Source organism: Bactrocera latifrons, unplaced genomic scaffold (assembly GCF_001853355.1).
Source record: "Bactrocera latifrons isolate USDA-ARS-PBARC rearing strain unplaced genomic scaffold, ASM185335v1 scaffold_11, whole genome shotgun sequence".
Classification (NCBI taxonomy): Eukaryota; Metazoa; Arthropoda; class Insecta; order Diptera; family Tephritidae; genus Bactrocera; species Bactrocera latifrons.
Window position 1 is genome coordinate 309,907 of NW_017534519.1, and position 21,427 is coordinate 331,333.

The following is a 21,427-nucleotide window of genomic DNA, read 5'->3' on the forward strand; positions in this document are numbered from 1 at the left end:
AAAACGTCGGTTGTCACACTTGCTTAGTGGTTAAGAAATAATTTTTCGTATTTCAGTTTCGCTTTAAAATTGTCATCAACATTTAACGGTATATCGCACGTTCAAAACACTTTTATTTCTGCCAAATCATGTGTTACTTGTACGTGTGCGCTTATTTATTTATGGCGCTGAAAAGTATGCTATTTGAAAATTTAATGCGTTCAGCAGAAGCAGAACATGCGTAACGCAGCTGATTCCCACCGCCTCGGGATAGGCCCTTGCTGCCAGCGCCGTCATTCATCATGCAACAAAGATAAGCCACTTACAGCAAATGTTGCCGCAAGTGAAAATGCAGTTGTAACAACAACAACCTACTCAACAATATAACGAATGGGCGAAAAATATTGAGGGCAACAAAAACAAAAACGTAAGATGCCCGCACTTGCTTGCTTGAAACGCTACAAAGTGTAGCGGACACTGCTCTGTATGTATGTAACGCCAAATTTCCCACAAAATCACGAGCCGAGAGCAGCCGTACTTTGAAAACAATTGTACCCACTATTAAATATGACTTGCAGCAGCAACGAATGGTAGCTTACAAGCGTTTGCGCTCCGCGTGTGCTCGCGCTCTCGGATGTACAATTAGTTTTTCGATTCTGTAACACAGAAATTGGGAATTTTCTGTGAGGCAAAAATATCCTGTTGGCCGAGGAGCTGTTTCGTCAATGTTGTCAGCGTCGCTCGTACCTTTCGGCACTCGTAGCGCACGTTGTTCGTGTTCGTACGGTTTTATGCTGTCTCGCTGGCTGCTGGTTCGCCGTGTGTGCGCGACCATAAAATTTTTCGCCAAGCAGCGCTCAGTTTCGTATTCGTATTTGAACGTGTCGTTACGTCGTGTTCGCAGGGTACGCGTGCTGATTTGAAAAACAAAAGTGTGGCGCTAGCTGACGCACAAACAGTTCCTCTGTGGAAAACTGTGTTCGTTCGTTTGTTCGTCAAAGCCGCTATAAAACACTGTTAAATCGAAGTAACATAGTAACAAATTATCATTCCCGTGTGTGTGTATGTGTGATATACTTGGTGTGGTTTTGAGTTAAACGGTCATTCCGCAAGAGTTTACGCGTAACGGTATGCTGTGGGTGGAGTGATTATAATTACTGAAAATAAAATAAATTCAATTCAAAATTTGTTGAGTGACTTTTGTGGTTGAAAATAAAAGAAACACTTTTAAAAGTATATAATGCAAAAGTAATTAGAAAAGTACTTAGATTACTGCAAACACTTTAAAGTGTCTACAACTTTCAAAGTGAGGCTAAGGGATACATTTACCTCTACTTGAGTCACTACAAGTGTCTCACATGCTTCCGTTCAAATATTGCATTTCAAAACTAGAAAAAAAAAATTGATTTATTCAAGAATTTCTGTTGACTCGGTTTTTTGGTAAATTCTCTGTTAATAGCGACATTCATCAACGGTAAATAACTGAACACTCGCTAGCCATCATCAAGACGGACAACAAATAAAGGATTGATAATAAGCTTGGCTCGTTGTACTAACGCCAATCGCTACTTTGACTTAGTCCTTACTGAATTCTGACAGATATAGTCAGACATCAGTTAGTAAACAGTATAAATAAACAGTTTATCAAGTTGTCAGCTGCGTCCTTCAACTGTCAGAAAGCAGCCAAATCGCTCTGCTGGCGAACCGCAATAAACAATTCGTCTGATAATTATATCCTCGCGCATAGCTGTAAGCGCACATAAGAACTTTAATAATACATGTGCAGCGACACGCATAATAAGTGTTAATGTGACTAGTGAGTGTGTGTGCAACCTGCGTAAGTGTGTCAGTGGGCACGTGAGTATTTGCTTAAGCAGCGCGCAGCTCATCCCGCGACTCCTCGTAATCGCGTTTCAACATCACATTCCGCGTTTGCGGCGTTGCATGCGCCGAATGCCACTCGTATAACAAAGAATAAAATAATTATGCATGTGTGTGTGTGTGCGTAATTGTGCACTCTCATATTATTATATTTATATGCACATTTCATCACGCATGCAGCACGCAGCGCCGAACAGCGTGAATGTTAATGAAATGAAGTCACTTCTGTAATTGTTATGAGAAATTGTGGAGAATAAAAAAATCATTTCAACAGAAACAGTTAAAAGCTGAAAAGTGAAATAATAATAAAATTAAAAAAAATATATAAAATAAAAATAAAGGAATTAGATAAAGAAAAAATCAATTCAATTGTGTTGAGGGAAGTGCGCACGTCATTCAGCGACTCGTCTGCTTGCAAGTGCTGTAGTGTGTGTTCGCGGCGCGTTGCATATCCACAGGCGCATACCGAGTGCAAAATTTACACACTAGCATACTTGTGTGTACATAAAGCGCCGTAATTGTGTCAGTGTCATACGCAACAATGGAAGCAACAACAGCAGACCGTTATTGTGATATATGAGCACGGCAACGAGAAAATCCCAATGCCATCTGCGACGCCACATCAACCATTGACAGCAGCATCCCGTCATCATCGTCGTTAATATTTGTGTGCATGTGTGGCGGCGTTGCGCGCTTCTTCTTTATTACTCTAGGTCGTGCTGCTGCCGCAACTACTTAGGTTGCAGCAAATAAATGTGAGCGCTCCGCCGTTATTTTTGCCGCTCTTTGTTACTTTCCATTGCTTGCACATCTTCAAAGTCATCGCCAACATCTTGAGCAATATTCGCATCATTCGCGCAAACGAGCGTGTGACAAGAAGGCGCGCAGTGTGCTAGTGGTGGAACGTTAGAAGCCGCGCCGTGCTGTGCACATGCTACAACGCACACCCACATCGGGACGGCGCCGCGCGTGTAGCCGTGCAAATTTCACACAGCGTAGTCAAAGCGCGATCATTGTGCTTTTTTGCGTGCATTTCTCGGTAAAGTAGTGCCTCCTGCCACACAGTTCGTAGCCACACTGCTCATCGTGCTACATGACAAGGTCGTTTGCGCAGCAGTAACACACACGCCGTAATTGAGATTGTCAGCTGCTGGTGCGCTCCGTGTGGCGCGGTAGACCGCAAGCGTTTAATCACCATTTGATGAACTGGTGCTGGCTCGGGTAAGTTGCAGCGAATAAATATACTCGTGTACATATGTTTCAAAGTTTTTACAACCAAATACATCATGCTGCTGCACGCTCGCTGGCGTCCTCCCCGCTGCACGTTAGTTAATTGTTTTTTGTTGTTTTGAAGCGGGTGCGCGCTAAAAAATTGATTTGCGGGGGGGAGAAGAAAAGTTGTCAATGATTAATTGCTTGCTTTTGTGCTGAAAATACAACAACGTTGCATATAGTACATGTTTCTACATGAATTTGGCGTCGTTTGTGAGCTTAAAGGTAGATACATGGGATCTAAGGTCTTAAATCGACTTTGCACTTTAAAAGCTCCGATCAAAATATTGTAGTCAACACTTTGAAACGTTCTCAGTTCTGTACAATATGAATGAGTTTTTTAACAAGCCAGTAAATATCAGCAGAAAGTGAGGAAAACGTGAAAAAATAGTTTCTTATCCAACTTCTACCTAAATATTACCCTTGATCTAAAAATCATTGTTGTCATGATTCACTAAATATTTCTTAGTTCAAATATAATTTCATAAAGCAAATTCGACTTTATTATTAAGTGTACCGAATTATAGCTACTTTCTTGGTTTCGTAGTAAATATATTTTTTTCAAAAAATATGCTTCAGTCTCTGCTATTTACTATCAGTAGGAGGAGAGGAAGAGGGTCAGATCTGCACTATACTTTGTGTGCTGGAACATGGCAACTAAATGTTCACCATCTTCTTTTAATATTGTAAGAGTGTCGGCAATCTCGATCGGAAAAGAAAATGTATTGCTTATCAACCTAACTTAAGAATAAATACTAACTATATATAATATATGGACCAGTCAATAAAGTTGACACATGAGACTGATTTAAATATATTTTTTATTCATTGAATCTCCTTCTTCAAAGCCTAACTGTAAGTAATAAAATCTCAAATCTACATGAAACTATTCAAACTAAAGGTTCTTTACCGTTTTCTGAAACGTTGCACTTTAGAAGATCTTTCTTTTTAAGCGAGTTTCATTACAGAACTGCAGCAATGGATTGGTTAATGGACTTGGATGTTTACGTAATTTAAGTTCATAGTTCTTTCTGCTGTCCTCTGCTTCCATCTTCGTCATAAAGAATGCCGAGCTTTTTGTGAATATTTTCATTTCGAATGTACCAATGTGAAATGCTCTTGGATTGCAGCCTCTGTATTATATCATTGTTAGTTGAAAGAGTTGGTGATCAAGCATCAACATATGTTTTGTGATCGCGTTGAATAACAAGAATATGTTGTCAAGGCAATATGTTGAATTTTTATTTAAAAATTAGTTTAAATTTGCTGCTGTTATCCATGCTATTATTTTTATATTATTTTGCTGGATATATGTTTCTCCATGTTAACCTTCTGAAGTTAATGTCGAGATACATTACATAATTTACTTGTGGTCCCATATTTATATGTATAGGCTAATACAGTTTAGGTCTTAGTGAAACACTTTCATTCATCCTTTAATTTATATTGGGTAGTCGAAAAAATTCTTTCGTATTTTTAATCGAACTTCAACTTATTATTTTTTACACTTATAATTTACTTTAGCGAACCATTGCTGTGCTGCACCAACTTACAGCATCGTCTCCGTAAACTACACAAATTTCATTGGTGGCTTGCGTGGCATTCTTCCCTTTTTTATACAAAATTTTCAAAGTATGAATTTCTTCATTATTTTCACTCATTTTTCAATAGCAGCAACTTTTTTCAATCGAAACAAATTTTTTTTTGGTCAAATGAACTTAAAATTTCACTTTTCTTACACTATATGGTTAGTAGCACTGGAGATATGTGACTGCAACTACATCTATTGGCAAAAAAAAAAAAAAAGAAGAAAATTTACTCGAAACTTAAACGAAATTATATTGCAGTAAATTAAAAAATATTCAATAATACTTCGGAAAAAGGGTTGAAAATTGAAAGAGAGATGAAGCTTGGGGATTCAACGGTGTTATATGCAGAAAACCATATTGTCAATAATTTGTAGAAGCAAGCTCAAGAGGTTTGAATCCATCTACGTGAACAGGAATCACTTCACCTCCATCGCGTCCAGCAAGCTCCTGGGATTGTTCAGAGTGCTGGACGTTTGTGACCATATGTGATGTATGAGAGGGCACAATTGGCCCTAGCTTGGAAAGTAGTTGGGTTAAGGTTTACATATTTTTCCACAAATTTCTTTTAGATCATTTATGTAAATGCAAATTGTTGACAAAGTTTACTTTGATAATAATGCATTATTCGAATTGGTTATTGTTGTCGGTGTTTTTATAATTTGCAATTTAGTAGTATTTATTCCATTTTGCTCAGGCTGTCAAATTTACGTATTCTTTTCTCAACATTTCTTGCATGATCGTTTGTTCGCTCCTCAAAATGTTTTAACCAGAAAAAAGTGCAGTATTTTCTTCCCTTCTCAAAACGTAGGGATGGGAGTTGCTCAGCGGTTGTTTATTTATCGTTTTATCGTTATTTTTTTAATCAAATCATTTTCTCCTAATTATTACGAATCGCTCAATTTGTTAAGACCAATGCTGGAATATTTGAATGGGTTAGTCTTAATTTTTTGTGCTTTTGTCATGTAAACACAGGAACATTTTTACAAGACCTAATGAGGCACTTATATAATGAATAATTTTTCGAGAAAAGAAAACGTTATAGGTGAAGGTTATAGCCATTTTTGCATGTTTCAGAAGAAAGTGCCGTGCATAAGCAAAAATATACGAAAAGTTAGAGATTTTGTTAAGACTAATTTGTTAATATATTTATATATAATTTTTCTCTGATTTCGACTAGTGTTTGGGGCTATACCATCGCTGGAACGGTTTTAAAACCAATCAGCCGTAAAAGCAAATATCAACATAATGACCTTAATAAAAACTATTTCATTAGTAGAACATCAGTGATGTGTTTTTTCCAAATAGTCTTTTTCAAATGGCTAATTACGTGCGAGTAGTATTTGGCTAAGGGGTATTAAGGGCTTATACTTTATGTTCACCAAATTAAAATTGTGTAAATAAATCAATCTGTTTCACATTTTTTCATTTCTAAATTTTTTCATTTAAATTTTTACAATTTTAATTGTTTTATTTGAAAATTCGTTTATCTATGTTTTAAGCCGATTATTTAATGCAGCGGCAGTACTTGTTTAATATTGTATAAGCGCCATTAAAGTGACAAGAAAAAAAGGATAGTTCGTACGAATGGCACGCTTAAATCAACAAGCACTGAATGCCACACTAAATTATGTGAAATAAGATTTCGTGTTTCGAAATAAAAGCGGATTTGCATGTGAACAAGGTAAACAACACGGTAAATGCGCAAAACCGAAAAATAAAGGGTATTTTTTGCCAACTTAAAAGCCAAAGGCCAAAGACAAATTTTTGAGTGCTGCGCATGAAGGAAAAAATAACATTTGTGCGCGTGTATGTATGTGTGTGTGTGTGTGTGTGTGTGTGAAAAGACGGAAAAAGTGAGTAAATCACAAAAGCGAATTTTACGTTTCTACGCGCATGAGAAGCAATTGAGGGAAGCCAGCTAGCAAAGCACTGGATGTGAGAGTAAGTGCAGGTACATGCTGGGAGCCAGGAGCTAGGGAGGCGCTTGAGTAGCTGTTCTAGTCGTATGCGTCGTACCGGCGCGGTTTTATGGTTTTTGCTTTATCTGTGTTCGCTTTTATTTTCTTTAAATATTTTGCGTTATTTTTTGCCTTTTGAGCAAATTTCCCCTATGAAAAAGCGTAATTTTATGCGAAAATTTGCACTCTGCACCAGGTACAAGAGCAGGGCCCCATGTGGAGGAGGCTGTGTGTGTGTGTGTGTTGGTGAAAGAATAATAATTCAAATGCTAGAATTACCTCAACATAACCGTGAATGTGCGCTCGAAATGGTTATGGTGTTCGCAAGTTTCGTAGCCACACACACGCTGTTTCCGCGCTTCCCTTCTAGTGAAATGTTTTTTTCCTTCTTTTCATCTGCATTTGCAATTTGCATACAAACACGCAGAAATGCAGCAACGCCTTGGCGCGGCTTTCGCTCAGAAACTATTGTTGTGCTTAATTCTTCTAAGTCGAAAGTTGGGAAACCCTCGTTGTTGTTGCTCGTGTAGTCTTAATCCAGAGGCGGTACATATGTAGTTAGCTTTTAATATTTCTTACTCTTATATGCGCACAATTATTGAACATGCCACGCGAGAAGTAAATGTTCCGCCTGAAGGAAATATTTCGCATAACTTTTTAAAGCAAATATCACTAAATATTGGACCGAATCGTAAACAATGACAGAATTCAATTGGGATCTTTTAATGTGCAAGAGGTGCGTGCCACGAAAGTAGTCTGGGTTGTTCCTCTTATAGGATGCTGTATATCACTTAGGATAGAAGGCAGATTCAAGTCTCCAATTCTGATATTATACACTCTCAGTGGGAGAGAAGCTAAAAGGCGAAGTTTGGCTTTGTTCGCTGTTTCCAAGTGAGGTCAACAAGCAGTAATGAAATGACTCCATTCTGGATTCGGGCTGAAAACCTGAGGCGATTTCAGTACCAAAGTAAATTTAGTTAGAACCGAGTTTTAGATATTTTGTGAAAACGTTTTATAATCACTTCATTTTATCTTCTATCAATTCTTCATTGGTGCTTTTTTTCATTCCGCCAGGGATTCCTGTTGCTGGCATAAACCATATAAAGCCATATGACAACAGAGCAAGTCTTAGTCGCGCAAAAAAAGGTCCGTGTTGCTAGAAGAAACAGCAAATAATAAATCCGTAAACACGTTGTGATAACTTAAAGCCAACTAAGTGGGTTTTCATATGCATATGAGTTAGCTTAAAATATGCCATTGCTTTGGATTGCGAGCGCACCTTCTAACTTGCCACTGTATGCGTCCTTTTTAGATTCTTTGTTCAGCTAGAACATATTGGGGAAAATGAAGAAACTAAGCTAAATCTACCGAAACCATAACAGCAAATTTAAATGCGCATAAAATGAAAGAGGAGAATGTTAACTGTTTATACTCTTAGTATGTAGATGGCTGAGTAAAGGGTGAGAAATGATGTTAGTAGATTTGTAAAATTTTTTGTTCAATTTTTCTCTGTTTTTTGTAAATATATGTATGGTAAAATTTGTATTAAGAAGCTTGAGAAGGCAACGACGAAAATTTACGAAAACTTGTTGTTTCTGACTTTTAGTTGCTATTAACTGGATCAAGGTTCTTGGCGTGCAGGTTTCCAATCTTACCATTTGAAAATCTATAATACGCTTTTTGGAATGGAGAGACTTTCTTGCATCATTCTTCAGTTCACACTCAACTTAATGGTCTGGAGATCTTATTAAGCGGTTACATGGGTTTCTCGAGCACAGCCATTTTCCAAGAATTTTTTTATCATATAAAAAAGTATTTTATTTCATTTTTTCATTGATATCGTATATTTGTAACGTTAACAACAAAAAAATTCTGAAACTCTTGGAAAAAAAAAATATTTTAAACTCGGCTATTGCGATGACTTTTGCGGTTACTCCTCGCAAAAATTAGACCCCCGTTTGAAAGACTATCTTCTTACAGGATCATCTAAAGTGAAAAAATACGTGCTTTAGTTAAAACCTTAAATTAGAACTTGGTCGAAGGAGAAACACTGAAAATTGGATTTTTGGCAGACATTAGAAAAAAAAATTTCGCAAACTTTTTTTCTTTTTTCAAATAGTTGTAGGCGAATTTCAAAATTTTATCTCAAGGGCCTGTGTAAAATTTCATGAAGATCGGTTGAGTAGTTCTCTAGAAATCTTGCCAACCGTTTTCAAAAACAGAATTTCGAGAAAAACGCGTCTAAAGACGGCCTAGTCTAGCTTAATCGGATCAACTTGAAAATTTAGAAAGAAATTCTGGAGGTGTTGTAAAATTTAATAAGAGAAAAAAGTCGATTTTTTAGGTCAATAAGCCCATGTAACCAAGGCGTCATTAATGGGGTCAAAAAATGTTTTTATTTTATTTTATTTATTTAGAAGAGAAACAATTACAAATAATTACCTCACTTACGAGCTAAAGCACTGGCTGCCAGGGCCTTCGGCTAACAAAATGTTTTTATTGTGTTATTTAATTATATAACATTTTTATCCCTAATTCTCAAGTTGATCCCAGTAATAGTATTGGATATATTGCCTCGGAAATGTGCGAGGTCGTGGTCACTTAAAGCTTTAAACGAATCTTTTCTCGAATCTGTGTCGGTAGTTCAGACTTCTGCAAACTACTTAACCGGTCTTAATGAAAGCTTACACAGGTACCTCATGTCTATTTCTGTCAAAAATACAATTGTCAGCTTTCTGTTTTTTCTTTATGGCCTTAATTAAAATTTATTATTAATCTTTTTACTTTGGATTTTTATGGGAAAAAAATTGTTTAAAATATGCTGTTTGTGTGCGAAAAAACCCTTATAAATCGTTAAGGGGGGAGCCTGCTTTAGAGACTCTAAAAAGTCGATGGTTTTGAGTATTTTGTAGGAAAGAAACGAAAAGGAAAAGAAAAAATTGATTAAAGCGACATTTTAAGAGCTTTAAGATTTTTTTATACCAAATCTATCATATTCTGCCTTTGGGATTTTTTGAAGCTACTACTACTACTCCCCTTAACTGGCAAAAAGTTCAAGAAAAAGTAATAATAAAGTTCTAAATTCGGATAGTTTGTAGCGTCGCATTCGTGAAGCACCCTTTATTTGAAAGCCAAATTGAAATAAAATAATGAAAATGCAAATAGTTTATAGCAACGGAATGGCAGAAAAATGTAAAAACGAGTAGTTTCGCAACGGCATTTACATTTACAAACATACCTGTTTATGCAGATAATTTCGTAGTTCCATTAAGGAGAAAATGCGAAGCGAAAAGTGGCAAAACTCCATTTTGAATGTCTGTGCATTAGGCACATAAATAGAATATTTCGCGCTGAAGGAAAGTGCTTAGCACTGGAGGGCATTATGAGAAACAATAAGCTTTACCGTGCTTCATGCTTTCTAAGAGAAAGTTATTGCATTTGAAAATTTATTTGTTTCGACTTTGGATTATTAGTAGATTAATGTGTATGTTGTTGGTGCAAACTTTAATGCCTTATGATTTTTCATTTCGCATCTTTGCCAAGTATGAGAAATGCTGAAATGGTGACTTGGTGCATTTCAGTTTGTATTTTGTACCCAGTCACAGATACGAATGCGCAAGAAAGGTAGAAAGTCAGCACTGCTGCTTGCGAAGTTGTACACTAATTTTTCTTATTTTGTATGGCATTCTTTGCTGACATTTGCCACACCGATTTCGATTTCATTGATTGCCAGCTGTTGTTACTGGCAGATGTCTGCTGTGGGGCATAGCGTGGGGCGACGACCGGGTCGTATGAGGAAGAGCAGAAATGAAAATGCAGCGGAAGCGGATGTGACAAATTTTGCAATACTGCCATAGAGACATAGAGACATGGAGCGACCGACTGACAGGCAGGAAGACAGACATTTGGCAGCAAATATGTAGCACAGAGACGAGCTTGCCATGCACTGGTGGACGCATGTAGGTGTGCTCGTGTTCTCGCCTGTGTGCGTGTGCACAAAGGTGAATATATATTTTTGGATTATTTCGTGATATTTGTCTATGCGTGCTGACAGCCACAATTGCGACAAGCTGCCTGTAACTACGAGGAATTGGGATTGAAAATCAGAAAAGCTTTGCAGCCCCACCGCCCCGCATGCGAGTGCGAGGGAGTAGTTTGGTTAATGTTTGTGCAAGCAATCAAGCGTTGCAACGACAACAGCTGCCGTTCACCGTACAACGCACGCAGCTGTATACACCAGCACACAGCGCACACAGAGAAACACACACATGCACACACATTTGTTTCGAATAGGGATCTGAGCGCTCACTTTATGATATTTAAAATGATTTTTGCTCGTATTTTTCCGGCTCGACTTCCGTTTGCCACAATTTAATGACGAAACAGGATCACACAACTGTGTCAGCAATAACAGCAACAATAACTGGGCCAGCAGTAACGGAGTCGGTGGGGAAGCGGCGAGCATACACATATGTGCCGACAGCCACACCATTCACACACACACACGCACGCACACACACAATGGCGCATATTTGTACACAAACAGCGCAAATGTGCTCTACATTTTGTTGGCTTTATGGTTACGATAATGTGCGCCAATGACAACAACAACGATAGCAACAACAGGACGCCAAGTGAAATAAAGGCAGCAACAGTGTTGCTGATGGAGTGTGCCCAGCAGCAGGGTTTACAGTTATGTGCATACACTCGTCTATGTGTGTGTGTGTGTGGTGTATTCAGCAACAGCGCGCTCTAGTGCAGCCAAGAATGAAGGAAGGAAAAGCAATAATGCAAACGCATTGTCGTTCGGTCGCTTGTATTGAGTTGCATATTGGCGGGCGCTGTTGCTCCCATCTCCCGCATGCGTTTTTGTACTGTGTACACAACGTAAACGCCTTTGAATGGGCGTGTGTGCAAATGTGCCATTAGTTTGTACGTGGGTGGCAATGCAGGTTGATATGTTGGTTTAGTCGTGGTTTCGGTTGGCTTTTTACACACCTGTGAGCTGGCTTTGTTTGCCTGCGAATGCAGCATAAAACACGCCACATGGAAGTCCGCAGCACGCGCACACGCACTCGCACACATACAAATACTCATTTTCACAACTACAAAATTGTAGTATTTAAACTGTATAGGTGCGTTAGAGAAGCACCATCTTTAAGTTTCAAATAATTTCGTATATTTTACACGAAATCCATTTCTCGGTGTCTTTTTTCAATTCCACAACTGCTGCTTAGAGCTCTTCTGCGATTTATTCTTCTTAATATTCTTAAAACTTCATAAAATCTGTCTGGAAGGTCCAAATGTGAATTCTGTTTAAGCATCTAACATTCACATTGTGGTCTAGTAGATTTATTGCCAGTATGTTTTTAAGATTAGAATGTCTATCAAGGTATTTTCGACAAGTTTTGCTTTCTTTGTGGATTTCGAAGTTGCTTCTAAACCAAGCAGCACTTACAATGATTCTTAAAGTCTTTGATTGATCTTTGGAGGGTTTCATGTTGGATACACTCGTCGTGCCCCATAACTGCTTTGCATACGTCCATACTGGCTTATTGATTGATTTGTAGAGTGGAACTTTATTTTCAAGACTAAGTTGGGATCGCGAAAATTTGACAGCAGGTCAATTTCTCTTTTATGTGTGTCTTCCAAGTGGGTTTTCTGTCCGAATAAAGACCTAGGTATTTGACAGACTCTCTTTTTGGTTTTATAGAGCCATTAATGATAGAGAAGGACATTTTCTGGTCCTTAATTGAAACATTCTTTGAACAGTCTTCTGTGTATTTACTTCTATCGTCCAATTCTCTAGCCATTTTTCAACAATATTAAGTTGTTTTTGCAAATGATGTGAGTTGTGATAATGGTTAAAACTTGTGGCATAAGTTGCTACTTCCAAATCACTAATGACCGGCAAGTCAGCGGTAAATATTGCATTTACGGTCACTTAAAAATGCATTCATAAGTGGATAGTAAGACGATGGGAGCCATTTTTTTATTTTATAACGTAACCCTGGTTGCCGTACTTTACCGAATGCTTGTTTAATATCTAAAAGGCCCTGCACAGTATTGCTTGCTTTCGAAAGCATTTATGACAATTTTAACAATTCGATGGCATTGCTCAGGTGTTCCATGGCTCCAAAACTGATGTTCGGGCAATATATTTCGGTCCTCTAAAATTCAAATACTCTAGAGAAGGTAACCAGTAAACTAAATGCAAGAAAAGAAGAGGGACAGTTCTCAGGCTTATCAGGTTTCGGAGTCATTATTTTCTTAGCACATTCTCTTGAGTTATAATTGTAGATATAAGTAAGTCTGATACGAATATGAGGTAGATGTTTTAATTTTCTTAATCTCAGTCGTTACTTTTTTAATAGAAATTGTTTGAATGTTCCGACTCATCTGGCAAGTGTATTCTAAGAATTTGTTTCCCAGCAGTGTTTTCATTATCTGGGAGATCTCGTTCATACAAAAGATATTAATGATATTATCACAAGAAGATCGTTGGAATTTTTTGAGCTACTGAAGTTTTACCGAACTTTTTAAAAAGTGAGCTAGAAAATAATGAAAGGAAAAATAAATACTTTTAATTGAAAATCTTAGATTATAAAAGTTATAAATTTAGCAATTTTATTTTATTTATAAAGACTTTTTGTTAAATATGACAATAAGAACTCTTTTAATAAAATCTTCTTACGAAAAAATACATTTTTAAGAAATTATATACGATGATACAATGACGATTGATACAAAAAATTCGTTTCAAATTTTGTGAACAGTGTAAAATCAATTTCTAACATTATTTAGCTTTTAAGGCCGATAAGCTAACTCGTGGCTAATTAGCCACATTTGCTCTTACTGAAAACTGTTTTCTGGCGGTCAATGAATTCGCACTTCTTACGTGCTGCGTCCAGTCACTCCTGCCACACGCAATTAAGAAAAATTTGTCAAAAAGATTTAGCATTGACCGCACTGCGACACAGCCACCGCAACGCGAATAAACTGTAGCCAATGCACTCGGCAATTGCATTTGCCTATTTGCTCAAAAAAGCCAAAAGCAAAAAGGCACACAAGCGAAAAAAGCGACACCAATAAGTGGAATAAAAAATTGTGTATGAAATTTAAATAAGGAAAACAATAAAATTGTAAAGCTCGTAGCAAATAATACAATGCAATGCACACGCGTTCGCACATCGGCGAGCGCCTCGAACAAAAATTTTTAACACATGCTTTTGCACAAACAATAAACAATTCTTGCGCAAAGTGCTACATTCCGCTACTTTACTGTGTTTCTGAATTTTCGGAATTTGTGTGTTTTTAATTTTTAAGCAAACAAGAAATCCACACAAATTCGCCATAAAAAATTCAGGTCAAAGTAAAGCGCTACAAGGAGGTGTGCAAAATGGCGGCTACGGAGTGATACAGGCGATGTGGCAGAGCCGAAGGGCGGCGAAGTGAGAACTTACTGAAAAAAGTGGAGCACGAGCGTAAACAACGAAAGCAACAACAGTCACAACGACCATAGAGCAAGAAGAGAAGCCCGTGGCGCGAAGAAAGGCGACGACAGAGCAGTGCTCGGAGCCGTGAATTTCCTTACAAAGCATATTTTCATGGAAAATGTGCCAGTATGTTGGCCACTGTGCCATACGTGTGCTAGAAAGCGCCCAAATGAAAGTATTAAAAGTTAGTGCGCATACAAATTCGCACATATGTGGCTCCATCGTTGAGGAGTCCATTCTCGCTCAAACTCTGTTAAATTTCTTCACTTCATTCGCCGGCACTTAAAAAATAATATAACGCAGATGGAAAGTAGGGAAAAAGCAAGTGCACAGAAGCGGGCGAAAAAGAACGGGGTAAAAGTGAAAACAATGGCCAGACAGAAAAACTGCCAAACACTGCCAACACAACAGCGGCGACAGCAGCTGCACCAACAAAACGCTTACTGCCAGCCTTTGTAAGACAGGGCCTGCAACTTCCTGCAACAGTTTCGAAGCCTTCGGAGCACCCCCCCTCCTCGATGCGCCGCACGCGCCCTGGTCACACACTCACATGCGTACGATATTTTATTACGCTTCCTTTATTTAGCCACACGCAACAAAAGCAACAGTAAGGCACTGTAGTAACAATACTAAAAAATAATAACGAAAATAGCAACAAAAAGCTTCGCTTGCTGAATTCTTTTTCAACTGGCCACAAAACAACAAGCAACACAGCAGCAACATCAACAACAATATGTGCGTCACGGTCGCGGCCCCGTTTTCACTTCAACTTTGGCCAGAGGCATCGTCGAACAGTATCTGCATATTAAAAGCCACCTCTTACCGCACCAAGTTGCGCTCCGGTTTCACGCAAAGTGAATTGAAAAAGTTCAGTTCAGCCGGAGCTGAATGAAAGTATGCAAAAATGTTGGCATCCTCTCCATAGACGAGCACGCATATAAGATGTGTATAAGAGACAGCCATAGACGAGCACGCATATAATATAAATAATCGATGGCACATGTGTGTGTGTGTGCGCTACCAGTTAAGGCAAGCAATAGTGCACGCTTTTCGTGCAATTTCCAGATATTGGATTACTTATATGCGCATATATACTTATTCATATATGTATATATATGCAGTGTGTGAGGCTTTTGGCGTGAGGCGAGGCAGGCTGCTTCCGCATATTCACTTGCGAACTAATTGATTTAGCTTAAAAGAGATATTGGAAAGTGGAAGGCACAGATTTATTCCTCGGAAGTGATTTTCAGTTGAGTAACATGTAAAAGCTTTTGGAGTAAGAAACGGAATTGAATGAGCTTTGGTATGTAAATGGAATTTTTAATTACAAAAATGAAATCATGGAGAAAAACCATTGATGATATGAAAACATGAATGCATAAGTTAATGCAGCTGTGCGTACATTTCAAACGGCAGTAAAATGCTTTTCAAGGATTAATTCAGTTAGACTTATAGAACCAAATCTGTTTTGTTTTTAGAAACTTTTAAAAATATTTGGGATGTAAAGAAAGTAAATAAGTTACTATAAATATTAAGTTATGCCCTGGATAAGGTTTATTAAGTTAGGTTATGTTAGTCTGGTAGGCGAGTGAGCCACGCATAGTTGTGTTTTAGTTCTTTGCGATACCAGATGGAGTTCAGTTCCTAAGTTCATGAGGAGTAGTCATCCTTTGGGATGCCCGCGCTTAACGCGAGTCTCAACAGATTCTTTGGATTCTGTGGCCGCACTATCACCTCTTCCAGTGTATCAAACTGTGGGGATCTGGCAGTCCTATTCTGCGGACTTGTGTCGCCGCCAGACAGTGACCAGTTTTAGTGCTCCGTTAGGGTGTTAAGTTCTCACGAGTTTTTAAACCCCTTAAGGAGATCCCATGAAGTATTTGCATGTATTTAGTCATGTTCGTGTAAATGTCTGTATAAGATATTTATCTGAAATTTTCTATTTTATGCATGTCCTTTTGTTTCCATGAAACTGCTCAAGTCCTTGCAAGGAGATTTTTTTATTTATTCGAAATTCTTTTGCGTCACACACACATACGCCTTCAATAAACTTCTCTTCCAATTGACCCTGAAAGAGAGCGAAATATAACTTTATTACTTCTGTATATACATACTCAAATACTACAAATACTAAATCTGTTTCCATTTATGATATAAATGATTACGTGCTCGCTCTCAGCGTTTAGTTTCATAGATTTAATAATTGAAATAAAAAATATTGTTCTTACTAAATGCCAGTACTTAAAAAATTATTCATCCCCGCAGCTCCTACACCAGCACTCAGTCTTCGCATGCATGCACTTCGAGTTTGTCCTGATTTTCTGGAGCCTTTCACATGCACGCACACGAATACAAGTTGAGCAAATCCTTGCTGGTGCGACGCAAAATCATTCAGAGTGTTTACGTGCATAATATTGGATATTTTCTGTGCTGTTTAGCTTCAGTTTGTGTTTTGTTATTAAATATTTTCACAGACTGCGAGTTTTTCTTGTGCGTCCCTCGAAGTGTGTGCTGGGTCGTTTGCACATTTCCATTTTTCCATTCACTACTCTGCTGTGGCGCTTCAGTTTTATTATTTTTTGCAATTGTTGTTGCTGTCATGGCATGCGTTATTGCTTGTGTTTCTTGGCAACCCTTTTTCACCATTCAACCTGAGTCATGCCATTTGTGCCTTCATTCCGGCCACTCTTCACAGATCATTGACCGTAAGTGTTTGCCATTTCAGACCCAAGTGGTCGGCTGGTTAGTTGCCATTCTGCTTTCCTTCCTTATACTCATATGCGAGTGTACATGTAAGCAATGATTTCCTCGAGGCTGCACGCGTGTAATCAAAGCTCTAACCGGAAAATTATGAAAATTTGTTGGCTGATCACAGATTAGTCGACCGGATTGCAAGGCTCTCTCCCCCTCGAAACTGCATGTCTAAACACTTGTATGGTCTGGAAAATCTCTTAATCCAAGAAATAAAAAGTAAGTCTAAGTGCACGCAGACACTTAGAGATTGTTCCAATTTAATGTATGAGCTCAAAGAGGAAGAGAAATCAAAATAATTAAACTATAAAATTAATTTTCAGGAACTTTTCAATGGTCATTAAATGCAAGAGTTTTATGTGCGTATTTGGTAGCTATTTTAAGATCGATTTCTCACAAGCTCTTAGATAGGCCCTAAAGTGAAGGGTTTAATTCGAAATGTAAGCGTATTGTTGGTACAGTCCGGTACTTTATAATTAATTATAATGCCATAATAATACAAGCAAGGATTAGTTGCCTTCTGCCAACCGACACGAGGGGTCGTAGTCCATATATGTATGTGTAAAAGTAGTTCAGAACGCGAGAACGAATGGTTTTAAGTTTCGATATTTCAAAATATTTGAATGCAGAAAACAAGACAACAGCTGAGATTTGTAACTGTTCAGTATTATTTAAGGCACTAAGGGAAGCAGGTATAGCTGACACTAAAGAGTTACATTTCAGCCACCTTAAACATTACTTCGAAATGAAAGGCCCAATCAAATTGGAAACAGAAGAGACACGAAATGACCAGTCGCTGATGGGTTTAGTGAACACTTAACATGGGTCAACAGTCTGTCTCTGGCAGTTTGCATAACAAAAAGGATATTTAGCTTAAAGTAAGTCAAAAGCTTGAAAGGTGGCAGGCACAAACGAGGTGGAACAGCAACAAGCCGATAAAATTAGTTCAAAGGCAGAATTCGAAATATGATTTAGAGAAGGAAATTATGCAAATCAGGCCAACGCCGAGCTGTAATCATCAGAAATAAAAACTAAAAATAAGTTGCATTTTTTCCAATGCCTTGAAGCAAAAATTAAATCCCTCACTCCATTGCGACAAAAAGGTGAAAATGCTTCAGTGGAAAAAAAAAACACTTTGACAGGCGAATGAAATTGATTCGGCATTATAAAGGTATGTTTTCCATCTTTTCTTTTCATGTCGCCGAAATTGTTTCTCTTTGGAAAGTTAGTATCAAACCGGTGTATCACTTTCATTAATGAACACTCACCTTGGGCCTCGAAAGTAGATAGAAAGCATTGAATTTCGATTCTTTTGATTTTCCGTTTTTAATTGAAATGAGTTTAGTAAGAACATCTTCTAATTACGCGCACAAAAGGATGCCACATTTTACTTATTTGCATACAAAGCAATTGCTGCTCGCGAGGGAAATATTTATTGAATGAAAACTTGTAAAACGAATTGGTGTGATGATGTTTTTTAAAAAAGTAGCGATCCGAAAAGTAATAAGGGTCATTAACTGGTAGGTAGCGCGAGTGGTAGCCTTCCAGGAAAAAGAAGTATACACAAGTGCTTTCAATGAAATTTATTTTTCTCAGAATCGTCTCGGGTGTCAGTCAAAGTTCAGTTAACTGGCATGTGTATGCTTCCGGAAAAGCGATTGGAATTTATAATTTGTTCATTTGCATATGCTCATGACAGATATTTTTGACTAATCATGCGGAACAGCGGCAAACCCACAGATGTTTCATGATTGAGTTTAAAGCAGCCCAAAGTTTTAATATAATCAATACTTTTGCTTGTATTGTAATGTAAAATCTATAAATAATTTTGTTGCTGAGATAAGACAACATAATAGACTTAGGCTTATTTATTTCTAGGCCTAAAATGAAGTAATGATGCTTTGACAGCTCTGTCCTCTGTTTAGATGTTTCATTTCAACTTCGGGCTTAGTTAATGCTTTAAGCTTTTCCTTTGCCCTCCACTATTGATTATCCACCTTAATGGATTCTTCATTACTTAGCTCTTTTCACGCTTTCCAGTTAACCCAAATAAAAAATGTTGAAGTTATTTTTCCGATTATTTTGTTTCTGCTTTTAATCCGTTTTCTCATTTTTCATCGTAAAAGCGCCGTCGCCGCCAGCGAGGGTTATTGACAAGGCGGCTGCTGGTTGTAATGTTTTTATGCACAAAGAGAGATGAAAAGTGCAATGGTGAGGCCAAAGCCAGGCGGCCAGGGACGTTAAGCGTGTAGGTGTCGAGTAAATGGTGCACACTGCACAGCCACCTCGAATCTGTAGGTCTACGTTTAATCATTGTGCCGAGTATTTCCTTGAGCTATTGATTTAACCCACTGCTGGTCGTCATAGTCCAGATAGTAGTAGATGACGTTCATCGTCTGGCGGTCCACTTTATATGTATTTTCCAAACAATTCCTATGTGCTTATCTTAGTGGGTAATGAGCGTTAGTCGGGGTATATTTAGTGTTGGTTTTAGATAAAAATCGCTTGTATTTTTCTCTCCTTCTTTGCCTTATATTTATCCCGCACGGTTGGTTGGCTAACTGATTGAGTGGCTAGGCTAGTTTATTTTGCTTTTACTCTTGCTTGACTGGTAGCGGAGAGTGGGTTTACTTTCCTTGACTCTTTACTTTGTGCGTTGGTTTCATGGTTGACTGGCCTTTAAGTACACTGTCGAGCACATTGACTCTTTCGCACTCCTTGGTCTGGCTTAATTTTGAGCTATATTTTTGTGTGAAAAATTACTTAAAAAGCTGTGAAGTTGTCTAATAGTGCAACAAATGTGTGTTTCTTGTGCTTTATAGAAAGGCGGTGATATCTTCATATTATCCTAAAATATTGGTAAGGATGATATATCAATAAGCGCAGTGAATGATGGGAGTGTTTCCCATATACATATTGTCATGCGTATGATTTAAGTGATTACTCACGCTGTCCCCGGATGTTTAAACAAGAACATATATATATACGGATTAACACATATTTATTTATCAGATTTTAGATCGTTATAGTATGAATACTACTAGAACTAAAATAAGCAAATATGCCATCTTTTAGGCACGAGTTACAACATCAACAGCGGCTCCTTGCTTAGTTTTATTATTATTTGGTAAAATATTCTCTCGCAAGCCTTTGACGCCATCTTGCTAGTAATTTTTATGGCGTTTTTTTTATTGTCTTATCGCTTTATTTTCTTTTGCCAAGCAGTAAAAACATGATTAATGCAGGAGTATTTACAGTTATTCCAAAGCTATTTATCATTTCTGACGCCGCCATTAACTGTTAATAATCGACGAAACAAAACAGCTTTAGCCGAATTCACTTAGGCCATATTCTCCTACGAAATCACAGCCGACAGCAAATCGCCTAAATTTATTAGTATGTGTGTGTGAGTATCAGGAATCCGCCTCAGAGCTCTTTGCATGGCCTAACTAAAAAGGTATTTAATTACTAAGTACGTATATGCGAGCAGGAACTAAATACTAAAATGACTCAGACTTTTTACGTGGGTAATTAGTGCAACAAAAACAACACCAACATGTTGTGTGCGAGAGTTGCATACTGTTTGCCTGCTTTGTGTGTGAGCGGCGTGCCACACTCCTGCCTGCCGCGTGCTGAAAACAATGTACAGGTAACACATTTTCAGCATTGCTTGTGCTTTTCATTGCGATTTATCATGAATTCATAAATGATTTTATGGCTTTTTTCGCTTTTTTCGCTTTATAGCCTACGCGGTGGGCGTTTTGATATGGGTCCTCTATAAATACGGCGAACATTAATTTCTCTAGGTGTTGACGGGGAAGTGAAAGTGAGCGCGAGTAAAAATTTTGCATAGTTAAGTGAATTTTCGGGGTCATGGCGGTGTGACTTCAAGATTAGAGGGTGTGTTTATTTTCGTACACAAATGCCGAATATATATTTAGACGCCTACGAATTTAATAATAAGGTAATTGTGATGGATGTTAATGGAGCTTGGACGCGTTGGCGTCTATAATTATTTGTTTATTTGTGTAATGATTCGGGTAGGTTGAGAAACGTCATGTTTGTGGCGGTGGCTTGCTAAATACTTCCCTTCCTTTCCCTTTTCTGTTTTCGAAAGCTCAATGTTGGAGTTTACTGCACAGTAAATGCTGACTTCAACACTATATTTGCACAACGAGAAGCATTGAGGATATTACATCAATCAATTGTCAGGTATTCGTGTGTTAGTCCTCTCAATTTTATAAATATACTTCTTACCTTTAACAATTCAGTCTTTCGCTGAAATTTGGCGCTTTCATATATGCAAATCACCCTGAAGTTATCCGGGAGTTTACAAAAAGATATTTCAATATGTCGATTACTAGGTGACTTTGGTTTAATGAAGTCAAATGAAGGGAAATTCTTTGATTTATTCGATAGTCTTGTTAAAGGTTATGTTATGAAGTTTTTCTTTGGTAATATGTACACAAAGTTTTAAATATCGTAGGTATGACTGATGAAA

The 21,427-nt window shown here is 37.9% G+C and overlaps 1 long non-coding RNA gene across 1 annotated transcript in view; it reads left to right on the forward strand.

Moving 5' to 3' along the window:
• The first annotated feature begins 3,011 nt into the window (after positions 1-3,011).
• Positions 3,012-21,427, forward strand: part of LOC108972538 — a 32,949-nt gene continuing 14,533 nt past the window's right edge. The window contains exon 1 of the long non-coding RNA XR_001993641.1: positions 3,012-3,081. This is a non-coding gene — a long non-coding RNA (uncharacterized LOC108972538). The remainder of the gene's footprint in view (positions 3,082-21,427) is intronic.